Genomic DNA, 12,500 nt, shown 5'->3' on the forward strand with positions numbered 1-12,500 from the left:
TAATGATAATGATAATAATAATAATAATAATAATAATAATAATAATAATAATAATAATGATAATGATAATAATAATAATGATAATAATAATAATGAAATTAATAATAATAATAATAATAATAATAATAATAATAATATACACGCGCTAAAGCCTTAGAACATATGCTAAGAGCTATGTAAAGAATAATGATGGGAATAACACTAAGATACAATAATGACACGGATACGAGAGCAAACTAATGTAGAGTATATTCTATAATGAAACTTAGGAAAATAAGTGGTCTTGGACGGGACAGGTAGTAGATGGACAAAAAGAATAACAGAATTGGTCCATAGAGATGGCAAACGAAGCAAGGGAAGGAAGTGAAGACGAAGGATTGACAAGCTAAGAAAATTTGCTGGCATGTACTGGCTTAGAAATACCATAAACAAACTGGAGTGGAAGGTCATACCTGAGGCCTTTGTCCTGCAGTGAACAACGGCTGATGATTATATATATATATATATATATATATATATATATATATATATATATATATATATATATATATATATATATATATGGGTGTGTGTATACACTATATATGCATATGTGTGAATGTTATGTATATTGTATATATGTGGATATTATGTATATACAGTATATATATATATATATATATATATATATATATATATATATATATATATATATATATATATATATATACATACATGGTTTCTTCGGTGAAGTTATTGCAATGTTCAATGTTCGTGGTATTGTCTTTGTCACGTTCGAGACGATATTGATTGAAGGCCTTTTGTGTTTGAACGGATAGAAGTTGCAAGTTTTGTAAGTGTGTCCGTGCTGGTGCAGTCCATTGCTTTGCACTGCACTGCACTGGCCTGTCTTAGAGGGAGGGGAAGGGTGGAGGAGCGGAGCTATGTTTTTGTGGCGCAGTAGTAGTCGTAGTAGTTAAGGATATCGACAAGGGGTTTGGCCCCGTTGAGACTGCTGTGGCTGTTGTTGGTGTCATGTGTGTCGGATTTCGTGGAAAGTGGTCAGATTTCTGCTAAACAAACTATTTCATCATTTAATGATTGAATCAATCATTTTATTATTTCAATGATTATTATTATTATTTATCTACAACCCCATTTGGAAAAGCAGGATGCTATAAGCCAAGGGCTTCAACAGGGAAAATAGCTCAGTAAGGAAATGAATAAAGGAAATGTAAAGACTACAAAAGAAAGGATGAACAAATAAAATAAAATATTTTACGAACAGTAATAAAATTACAGTAGGTCTCATATATAAACCATAAAAACTTCAAAGAAAGAAGAGGAGGATTAAAAAGACGGAGTACTATGCCTGAGTGTATCCTCAGAGAAGAGAATAATACCCAAAGACAACTGAAGCCTTGATACAGAGACTGTGACACTACCCATTATTACAAGATCATAGAACAGTGGTTTGATTGTTAGTAATTGTATAATTTAGCATACTGAGGCACACTTCTTTCATTTTGTTTAGATATTAAAAACATTATTTTCTTTGTGATTTTGGCCTAAATAGATATTTAACACTATGGATGAAATGAAGGAATCGGTCTTGATGACAATTTTTATATGTTAAATTGTAATTTGGTATAGGACATTTCCCTATCACGACTAGCTTATTTATTTCTGTTATTTATTGTAGGTGACAGAGAGAGAGAGAGAGAGAGAGAGAGAGAGAGAGAGAGAGAGAGAGAGAGAGAGAGAGAGAGAGAGAGAGAGAGAGAGAGAATTTTTTAATGAAGATCAACAAATTTGAAAGGGCTAACTAAGACTTATATTAGTTGGAATTGATTTATTGCGAGAAAGCTTAAGGATTTTGTTTAATGGCCTGTCTCCTTTTATTTAACCTTTACTATGACGTCACTCGTATTTAAAGAGTAAAAGTTTAAATTCAAAGTTATTGACTTATGAAGTAATGTTTATTTCAAGAGAAAATACTTCCCTCGAGGAACCTGAGGGCTGGTGTTATAGGTCACCAATGGAGAGAGACAGTCAAACAGACTACTCTTAGTCTTCGAGTGTTTATCTTCTTGCAGGGTTCAGTAGCAAGTGTGAAGTGTCCAAGGAGCTTTTAACACTACAATCGGTTTAGCAGTTTAGTAAAACTGATAGTTTTGCTATGGAACTGCTCTATGAAAGAGCTGCTAATCTTAATTAAGGAAATCCACAGTTCATCTCCCTCAACTACTCTGATCACTTAATTGACTTGATTGCTTGCTCTGTTGGGGCCGAATTTGACACATTTCGGTTGTCCTGGATGTATATACTTAACAAAATATCTCTCTCTCTCTCTCTCTCTCTCTCTCTCTCTCTCTCTCTCTCTCTCTCTCTCTCTCTCATGCGAAAGTTTTTGAATTAATATTCCTTTTTACCTTTTTGTTATAGTTTGCATAATTAATATTTTCTTGGCTGCATTCATTGGGTAAGTTTTATCAGGTTGTCTTGCGGCACTCTTGAATCTTGACTTAAGATGCTAGATGCGGAGCAGAGGTCATGGCGAATTCAATCTTGATATACTGTTTTGGGTTTTGTTGTAGAAGATTCTTCTATTCATTCTGAGTTTTGTTGAGAATCACCAATATTTATTTGATATCTCCCAGTGTCCAATATTTAAATTAATTAATTTTTTGATTCGGTCAAGTATTGTATATTTTGTCCCGATTTCAGAAACATGAGGTGCAATTGCCCTTCCCTTGCCATAAGGGGTGTGGTGCCGTGTGGCGAATGCAGCAGAAATCTGCACATGGCATAAACAAGTACACACAGCTTGAGTGCAGCTTTAAATTGGATGGGTGACAGCTACACCAATGATGTCATAAAAAGTGATTCTCAACCGTGAAATATAGATAATTGTAATTAAAAGTGTAAAAGTGTCAGAAGCTTGCTATCTGCCGTGCATCCAAATAAACAATAAAGATGAGTGATTACTGTAGAGACGACTGAATAGTTTTATCAGTCTTAATATTCGAGCTCGATTTTTTTTTTCCAGTAAGAATGTATAGAAATAAACTTTGACCCATATCTTTGAAGTGATTATTTTACCCGCGTCATTCCTCCTGCAAGCGAAATGATAGCAAGTGTGTACTGAAGTTTAGTTCCATGAGTCTAGTTTGAAGGGATTAGTGGGTGTTATGTCTGTTTGAACCCGTGACATACGACGAATGCACTTCGGTTCTCTTCCCTTCCTGATGTGAGATAAGGTTATTTATTGCTAGTCATAATTTGTAATTGTTTGCATCATTTCATATCTCTTGAGATCCCCTTTTTATATTGGGAGATTTTATTTTAAGCTTTTGATAATGTGGGGCCAGAAGAGGGGTAATATGAATGAATGCTTTTTTGGACATTCTGAACGTGACGCAACGTACATTTGAAGACTTCAATTGCCTCTGGACAAAAAATAAAAAGATATTTTCATAATAAAATTACACGACTTGTTGAAATACGTCTATATTAATACAAAACATTAGGACAAATTTTTTGAGATCATGAAATTTTTTTTACTTTTATGCGTGACATAACACGTATAGTGAAGTCTTTTTTTCTTTTTTTTTTGTAGTTGGGAACTACGTGTAATTTCTTCATAGTGTATGCAAAGTTGATCATGTAACTCATATTAGATACTGGTTGTCTTTAGCAGCTTCCTTCTTTACAAATTATAACATGCTTTTGAATTCTTTGAGAAGATATTATTGATTAACATTGTGACGCAACGTACAAAGTTTTATGATGTAACTGACAAAGTTCAAGTTTTAAGGGAATTCTAAACAAAAAATATCAAAATTAACAATTAATTTGCTATATGAAATACTTTGAAATAAAGTGAAGTGAACAAAATGCGCTAATAAGCTAATTTGGCATAAATTTAGCATGAAAATATTGTAATATCAGTGTTTATTCTCTAATAGTATAACGAGATCTACCATCTATTACTGCATCAACATGTTCAAGCTCGCACATCATTGTGGAATCCAAACAGTTTCCTGCAGTAACCCATTTTCCAAAAGACTTATTACAAATAATTGATCAAAACTTGATCCTCATCCTCTAGGTTTCTGAGATCTCCCAGTTCAGTTATGATTGCATAATAGTCAAGGTAGCATCCTTTGACTACCTTTACATCATCGTGGTAGCTCAATGTTTTCTTCTCAATTGAATCATCTTTGGTTGATGACGTAGGAGTAATTTCGTGGCTTATTGCTTCGTCACCAACTTGATTTTGAGGGGGTGATATTTGTATGTATGTTTGCTGCCTGACTGGTGGTAAGAAGGGTTAGTACAAAAGTCTAATTCTTCCCATCTGACTTCGACTTGCATTTTCGAGATGCCAGGGGCTGGGACCTTGTTACTAAATGGATTTCATTCTCTAATAGCATTTGTTACTTATGCGGTAACATGTATGATGGTGGTACTTTGAGAAAGCTCTCTAGCAAGATTAGCAAAGGTTTCAGAATCTTGAACGATTGGTCGATCTTTACCAAGACTCATCACTTTCTTGTGGACAATTGATTTTATTTTTCCACCTTCACCATCGACAACAGCTTTACCGTGGGAGGTAGGTGAAAACTTTCAAGTAAATGGTTTTCGGTGTTCGTTGGTCAACTTTTGGATATATTGATTTTTTAGTTCAGAGCTTGGGCCATCTGACCAGAACACTTCGTTGTCATTTCATTAGTAGGTAAAATATGATCCTTGTAAGTCATCTCTAGAAATAAACCTGTCGATAACTTATCTTTCCCCTTGTAGTTTGTGCAGAACATCATTGTTTCGGTCAAAGACTTGTAATAAATGGCACATGTAAACCTATTTACACTTCCCCGTGTCCAAAGAGCACCCGTAGTTTCCTATTGCTACTCACATTGATATGCCATGATATAATTAATTTGTAACACTAACTGAATTATCTTTTAGATTTACTGTTCATTTTATTCACATTTCAGTATAAGAAATTGAGCCTAATTTACACCATTTGAAATGTAAAATACTGTAGACAAAAAGCTATTTGAAGATTTTTCTCCTTATGTTGCACTAAGTTGCCAGTTAGTGGGTTTTCTTTGGTAAATAATGACTTCCTGTTCCATTTATTTAAATCTTAATATTAATCCAAAAACTCTTCTCCCTGAAACTTATGTTAGTCAATATATAGAAACGTTACAGCACTTGTACATTACGTCTCACGTTGTGACATAACGTAAAAATATTGAATTTAAGGATATAGGAAAAATTAGTTCATATCGTTCACATTTTCCTTTTTAATTAAGAAGCCATTAGCCGACTAGATACTTTCCAGACTTTTTTTTTTATTCGTTGCTAAATTTCATATTTTTGTTAATAACCTCCTAGATAAAATTATGACGTAACGTACATTTGAACATGTTAATCTTAAATGGTTACTTTTAGCAACCTAGAAGAAAATCTTATGGAAAGTTTAGCTTTTGTATACTATTAATAAAAAGTCTTATTGATAAAAAGTCTTCTGCCAAAGTAAGGCAAACTCAGATAGATCCAAGTAAGATTTGGCCTGAATTTATCGATACTAAAACAGCTACTAAAATCCTGTTCCGTTTCTTGAAAATGACACAATTTGACTTGGCTTTTAATAGAAGACAAAATTTATTAACATAATGGATCAAGTCCAACTCACAAACCTCAAAGCTGTCGTCTTCCATTAAAAACATGTCCTTGGTCTAAAATCGAATTTAAAAAATTACTCTGCAGGTTAGCGTTTCTGTAGAATGGCCGATTTACCTTTCTATAAAAATCTATATACATAGTTACATTATTTACTATTGTAACATTAGCTAATGCTTTGTTGTTGTAATGCTTGACCAACCGATAAGATAACTACCGCTACGGAGTTATTAGGTCCTTAGGTCCTTTGGCTGAACACGTAGTACTACATTCTATCCAGCTCTCTGGTTACGGCTCTTTTTTACATTGCTTACACATACACCTAAAAGTCTGGCCTATTCTTTCCATATTCTCCTCTGTCCATATACACTTCTCAACACTTAGATTACCAAATTCTTCGTCTTCACTCGACCGGTTACCTTCAGAGGCTACTTTTCTTTTGATAAGGGTAGAAAAGAGACTTTAGCTATGGTAAGCTACTCAAGTCAAACCATTGTTCTCTAGTCTTGGGTTGTGCCATATCCTCTGTACCATGGTCTTCCACTGCCTTGGCTTGGAGTTCTATCTAATTTCCCTTCCTCTTGTTTTGTTAGTTATTATTTATAGTTTGGTAGGAATTATTTATTTCAATATTGTTACTGTTCTTAAAATATTTTTCCATGTTTCCTTTCCTCACTGGGCTGTTTTCCCTGTTGGGGCCCCTGGGCTTGTAGCATCCTGCTTTTCCAACTAGGGTTGTAGCTTAGCAAGCAATAATAAAGATAGTAATAATGATGTTATTTTCAGCATTAAAACGGATCTTTCATATTATTATTGCTATTATTTTTATTATTTTACTACTACTACTACTACTACTACTACTACTACTACTACCACCCTTGTTGGAAAAGCATAATGCTCTAAGCCCAAGGGCTCCAACAGGGAAACATAGCTCAGTGAGGAAAGGAAATATGGATATGACCGAACTACAAGAGAAGTTATGAACAATTAAAATATTTTAGAGGGGCACCCATAGATCGCAGACCTCCGCCCCGCAGCTTATTTATCGACCATTTGCTCGACCTTGACCTTTACCATTGGCCTTAACATGTAATAATTGGCGTGGGTTTTCATACACTTAAATATGAACCAAGTTTAAAGACTTTGTAACAACAACGTCCAAACGTATGGCTGATTACGTAAATTGGACATTTTGCTTGACTGTAACCTTGACCTTTGACCTTGCCCTTTCAAAATATAATCATATCCAGCCTTTTACAAAAGTTAATCCCTGCAAGTTTCATTACTCTACGATTAAAATTGTGGCCAGGACGATGTTCACAAACAAACACACACACAAATTACAAACACACAAACAAGGTAAAAAAACATAACCTTCCAATTTCTTTGGCGAAGGTATCCAGGATAGCAAAAACATGTACAGATATGTATATAAAGTGACTGATACAACCCATGGATTAAAGTTAAAAAATGTCTGATATAATGGGTCAACATGGCGGAGCTGACTTTCCATGCAAGGCTAAGTACCGTCCAGGATAGCCACTTCAACTGAAGGGAGGACAGTAAGGATGGTTTTGATAATGAGTACTTGTTAGGAAGATAAAAAAAAGAACTGGTAAGGGAAATACAACCTCTGGATAAACCAACAGGCATCCATGGCCCTATTTATCCTCTCCAATACTCTATTTAGAAAAGAGGAAAATAAATAAGATAGAATAGTGTGCCTGAGGGAATCCTCAAGCGAAAGAACTCTACCTCAAGATAGTGGGAGACCATGATACAGAGGCTATGGCACTACCCAAGACTAGATAACAATGGTTTGATTTTGGAGTGTCCTCAAAGAAGAGCTGCTCACCATAGCTAAAGTCTCTCCTACCCTTACCAAGAAGAAAAGACAGTGTAGTAGTTGAACCCCTTGAGTAAAGAAGAAGTGTTTGGTTATCTCAGTGTTGTCATGTGTTTGAGGATAAAGGAGAATGTTAAAGAATAGGCTAGACTATTTGGTGTATATATAGGCCAAGAAAAAATTGTCAGTAACAAGAGAGAGCTAGTCAAAGGACCCAATAACACTCTAGCCTTTGTCCATCAGTGCACTAGTTACTGCTGCTGATGAGCAATTATGTACAGATAAGATATATATATATATATATATATATATATATATATATATATATATATATATATATATATATATATATATATATATTATATATATTATATATATATTATATATATATTATATAATATATATATATATATATATATATATATATATATATATATATATATATATATATATATATAATCAGTAGTATGTATATTTTTTATATTAAATACTTACCATATAGTTTTTAGTTTGCCTTATAGGTTGCATGCAAAGTGAGTTAAGCGTAGATTTAAGACCATGATAAATATTTGGAATATATTTTTGACAAATATAAAAAATAGTTATTGATTTATTTATGCTCTTTGATACCAGAATAGCAAGATGCAGCAATAACACGTAAGGCCCAGTACAGACTATGATTCATGATGCACGTAGTATTGAATGGATATGTTGAAAAACGACTTTCTCAACACGAATCCGCATCACCAACGTGTTGATGGGCCGCTCGATTTCTGCTGCAGACTGCTCATGTTGCGTCAACGTACAAGGTAGAAGGACGTACTCTCAGCTCTCCAGCGCCGATGGCTTAACTCCGTATCTTTTATTGAGTGGACAACGACCAGCACTTCCTTTTATTTTAATTATAATTATTTGAATAGTAATTATTTTATTGATTTTAATAATATTAATTTTGATAATAATAACAGTTGGTGTCTCTCCTGTTAGAGAGTATCGGTATACCTCTTACTATAGCAGAAAACCTAACATCTGGCAACAAAAAATAACTTTTCCTGGTTATATATTATATATATATATATATATATATATATATATATATATATATATATATATATATATATATTTATATATATGTATATATATATATTACATATATATATATATATATATATATATATATATATATATATATATATATACAGTATATATTATATAATATATATGTAATACAGTATATATTATATTTATAATGTATATGATATATATATAAATAATATATATATATATATATATATATATATATATTATATCTATATATATATATATTATATATATTATATATATATGTAATATATGTATCTATATATATGTATATATATATATATTATATATATATATATATATATATATATATATATATATATATATATATATATATATATATTAAAAGAAGTGACTAAAAGTGACGGGACGAGGGGCTGCCACCCCCTCTCCTGTATTATAATCCTGTGAGACATCAAAGAGGTGGAGCTGGGGGAGAGTGACTGCTCCCCGCATTCTAGTTTTGGGGTGTTTGAATGTATGTGGATGTAGTACGATAGAGAGTAAAAGATGTGAGATTGGAAGTATGTTTAGGAATAGAAGGATGGATATATTGGCTTTGTTTGAGACAAAGATTAAAGGGAAAGGTGAAGTGATGGTTACTAAAATGTCTGGTAGTGTCTGGGATTGAAAGGGGAAGACCAAGAGAAGGTGGGGCTTTATTGCTGAGTGAATGGATGACAGGTACAGTAGTGGAATGGAAGGAGATATCATCTAGGTTAATGTGGGTAAGGGTTAGGTTGGGTAGGGAATGTTGGGCTTTGTCAGTGCGTATGGGTCAGGTTGTGAGAAAAGTGAGGAAGAGCGAAATGAGTTTTGGAATGAATTAACTAGGAGTGTGGAAGGACTGATTAGAAGGAATTATGTAGTTGTCATGGGTGACTTAAATGCTAGAGTGGGCGCTGGAGAGGTAGAAGGTGTCATTGGGAAGTATGGCGTACCAGGTGAAAATGAGAGTGGTTAGACACTGGTAGATATGTGTGTTGAGCAAAGGAGGGTGCTAAGTTCTAGCTTTTTTAAAAAGAAAGATAAAAATAAGTATACATGGGTAAGAGTGGCAAATGGAAGTGGTAGAAAGGGCGTTGATGGATTATGTGTTGATAACTAAAAGAATGTTTGGAAGATTGAAAGATGTGCACGTGTTTAAGGGTATCCAAACGGTATGTCTGATAATGTTTTGGTGGAAGGAAAATAAGTTGTAGCAAAAGAGGGGGGGGGGGGATCGAGTAGGTGGATGTAAAAGGGAGCTAGTGAGGGTTTAAGAGCTAATAAAACCGGGGGTAAAAAGTAAATATCAGGAAAGGTTAAAAATGGCCAATGACGAAGTGGAAGTAAGAGAAACTGGTAATTTAGAGGAGGAGTGGAAGTTAGTAAAAAAAAAAATTTTTTTTGTTGGGATTGCAAGTGATGTGTGTGGCAAGAATTTTGTTGGAGGCAGCATGAGGAAGGGCAGTGAATGGTGGAATGGAGTAGTGAAGGTAAATGTGGAAGAGAAAAAGGGCTTTTGAAGAATGGCTCAAGAGTAATAGTGTAGAGAAGTATGGAAGATAGAGAGAAAAATGTGGATGTAAAGCGCAAGTTAAGTGAGGCAAAGAGGGCAACTAACATGAGGTGGGGTCAGGGATTGGGTCATTCATATGAAGAGAATAAGTAGTAGTTTTGGAAAGAAGTGAATGGTGGAATGGAGTAGTGAAGGTAAATGTGGAAGAGAAAAAGGGCTTTTGAAGAATGGCTTAAGAATAATAGTGTAGAGAAGTATGGAAGATAGAGAGAAAAATGTGGAAGTAAAGCGCAAGTTAAGTGAGGCAAAGAGGGCAACTAACATGAGGTGGGGTCAGGGATTGGGTCATTCATATGAAGAGAATAAGAAGTAGTTTTGGAAAGAAGTGAAGAGAGTAAGGAAGGCTGGTTCAAGAATTGAAGAGACAGTGAAAGATGGAAATGGAAGTTTGTTAAAAGGAGAGGAGGCAAGGAAAAGGTGGGTGGAATATTTTGAAAGTTTACTGAATGTTGAGGATAATAGGGAGTCAGAAATAATTGCTGTTGCAGGTGTTGAGGTGCCGGTGATGGGAGATGAGAATGAGAGAGATTACAAGAGAGGAAGTGAGGAGAGCACTAGATGAAACGAGAGTAGGAAAAGCATCTGGTATGGATGGTGTGAGAGCTGAGATGTTGAAGGAAGGGGGTGTGACTGTACTTGAATGGTTGGTGAGATTGTTTAATATGTGTTTTGTGTTGTCAATGGTACCAGTAGATTGGGATTTGTGCGTGTATTGTACCACTATACAAGGGTAAGGGAGATCTGATTAATAGGATTAAGGATAAAACAGAGAATGCAATCTTAGAAATACAGGGTGGTTTTAGAAGAGGTAGTGGTTGTATGAATCAGATTTTTACAGTTACAGATATGCGAGAAATATTTAGCAAAAGGTAGGGAGTTGTATGTTGCGTTTATGGTTCTGGAGAAAGCGTATGATAGAGTTGATAGGGAAGCAATGTGGAATGTGATGAGGTTAAATGGAGTTGGTGGAAGGTTGTTGCAAGCAGTGAAAAGTTTCTACAAAGGTAATAAAGCATGTGTTAAGACAATATATTTGGACTGGAGAGAGGCCATAGGCATATCAGGCACACCCAACCTAACCAGTCCAAAACCAATCAATTCAAATATTACCTCCAGCTCTAGACCGTTGCGTGCATTCATCCTCGAATAATAGTTAAAAATCTTAAGGAAAAGTAATCATTTCGATAATGTGATATAAAGGATAAGTTTCTTCTTGTGCGTTTTTTTCACTCGTTTATATCCATTGGGACTTTCATTAACTTCCTTACGTCCGGCCACAACTTGGTCGAAAATAGATCTCGATGGAAATAAGATTTTTTTTTTTTTCAACGATATATGGGATAAATTTTCATGTGTCCAGATGCAAAACGTACAAAATTGGTAATTTTTTCAATAAAAAGTACAATTATTTCTCTAAATTTCAATTTCATATATTTTTTTCTCAGCGTCTTATAAATGAATGTACGGCTCAAATTAAAAAGTATCAAAATGTTACTTTCGTAAACGCCACTGGGAGCCTTGTATTATGGGAGCTGGCACGGGAAAACAAGCGAGTAGTGTTGCAGTATCGTTTGACCGCTTGTAAGTTTTTTTCAACACCACTACTGCTTCACGAGGCTGATACATGAATCATATTCTGTACTAGGCTTAAGGAACATTAATACTCTCTTCCACGAAAATTAGTAACATTTCTATGATTGAACTGAGATATTGTTTTTTTCTTTTGTAGGTTCCGTAGCACTGGCTGTATTGGAGGACCCCTGAGTGGTAAGAGAAATTCCAAACACCTTTTTGTCTTTTTCTTTATAATCTTAATTCTTTATTAAGAGTATCTTGATCGTTTGTTGAATGGATTAAAATGATTACCCACACGATAGTTTTTTTTTTTTTTAAACTTCATCCATGATACTGATCTAGTTAAGCTGTTTCATCGGATGATTACATTTGTGCCTATACACTATATTTTCTGATTGCTTACACATTTGCATGATAATACGCAATCACTATACCTTGGGAGTTCTCTCATTAGTTAGTTTTAACACCCGACTGTTTATGACGATTATATATTCAAACATTGAGCTTGAAATTGTTCTTAATATGAATTTGAATTTGCCTTGGCATAAACATCCAAAGGAAAGTAAGTTAATGGCAATTTCTTAGTTTTTGTCGAATGCTGGTCCATGAGACACACTTAGTAATTAAATCCTCTTTAGGTGTTTAGTCCAAGATATTGAATCCGATAATAGAAATGTATTAATATATAAAAGTCAATTTGATATTGAGAAATAATCCCTTACATACTTACACACCCGTGTGCTTGAA

At 34.1% G+C, this 12,500-nt stretch overlaps 1 long non-coding RNA gene across 1 annotated transcript in view; it reads left to right on the plus strand.

The window, feature by feature from the left end:
• The window catches only part of LOC137649713 (uncharacterized), a 30,828-nt gene extending 27,785 nt beyond the window's left edge, over positions 1 to 3,043 (plus strand). Inside the window, exon 3 of the long non-coding RNA XR_011045834.1 lies at positions 2,707 to 3,043. This is a non-coding gene — a long non-coding RNA (uncharacterized lncRNA). The remainder of the gene's footprint in view (positions 1 to 2,706) is intronic.
• The last annotated feature ends 9,457 nt before the right edge of the window (positions 3,044 to 12,500 follow it).

This window comes from Palaemon carinicauda, chromosome 11 (assembly GCF_036898095.1).
Source record: "Palaemon carinicauda isolate YSFRI2023 chromosome 11, ASM3689809v2, whole genome shotgun sequence".
NCBI lineage: Eukaryota > Metazoa > Arthropoda > Malacostraca > Decapoda > Palaemonidae > Palaemon > Palaemon carinicauda.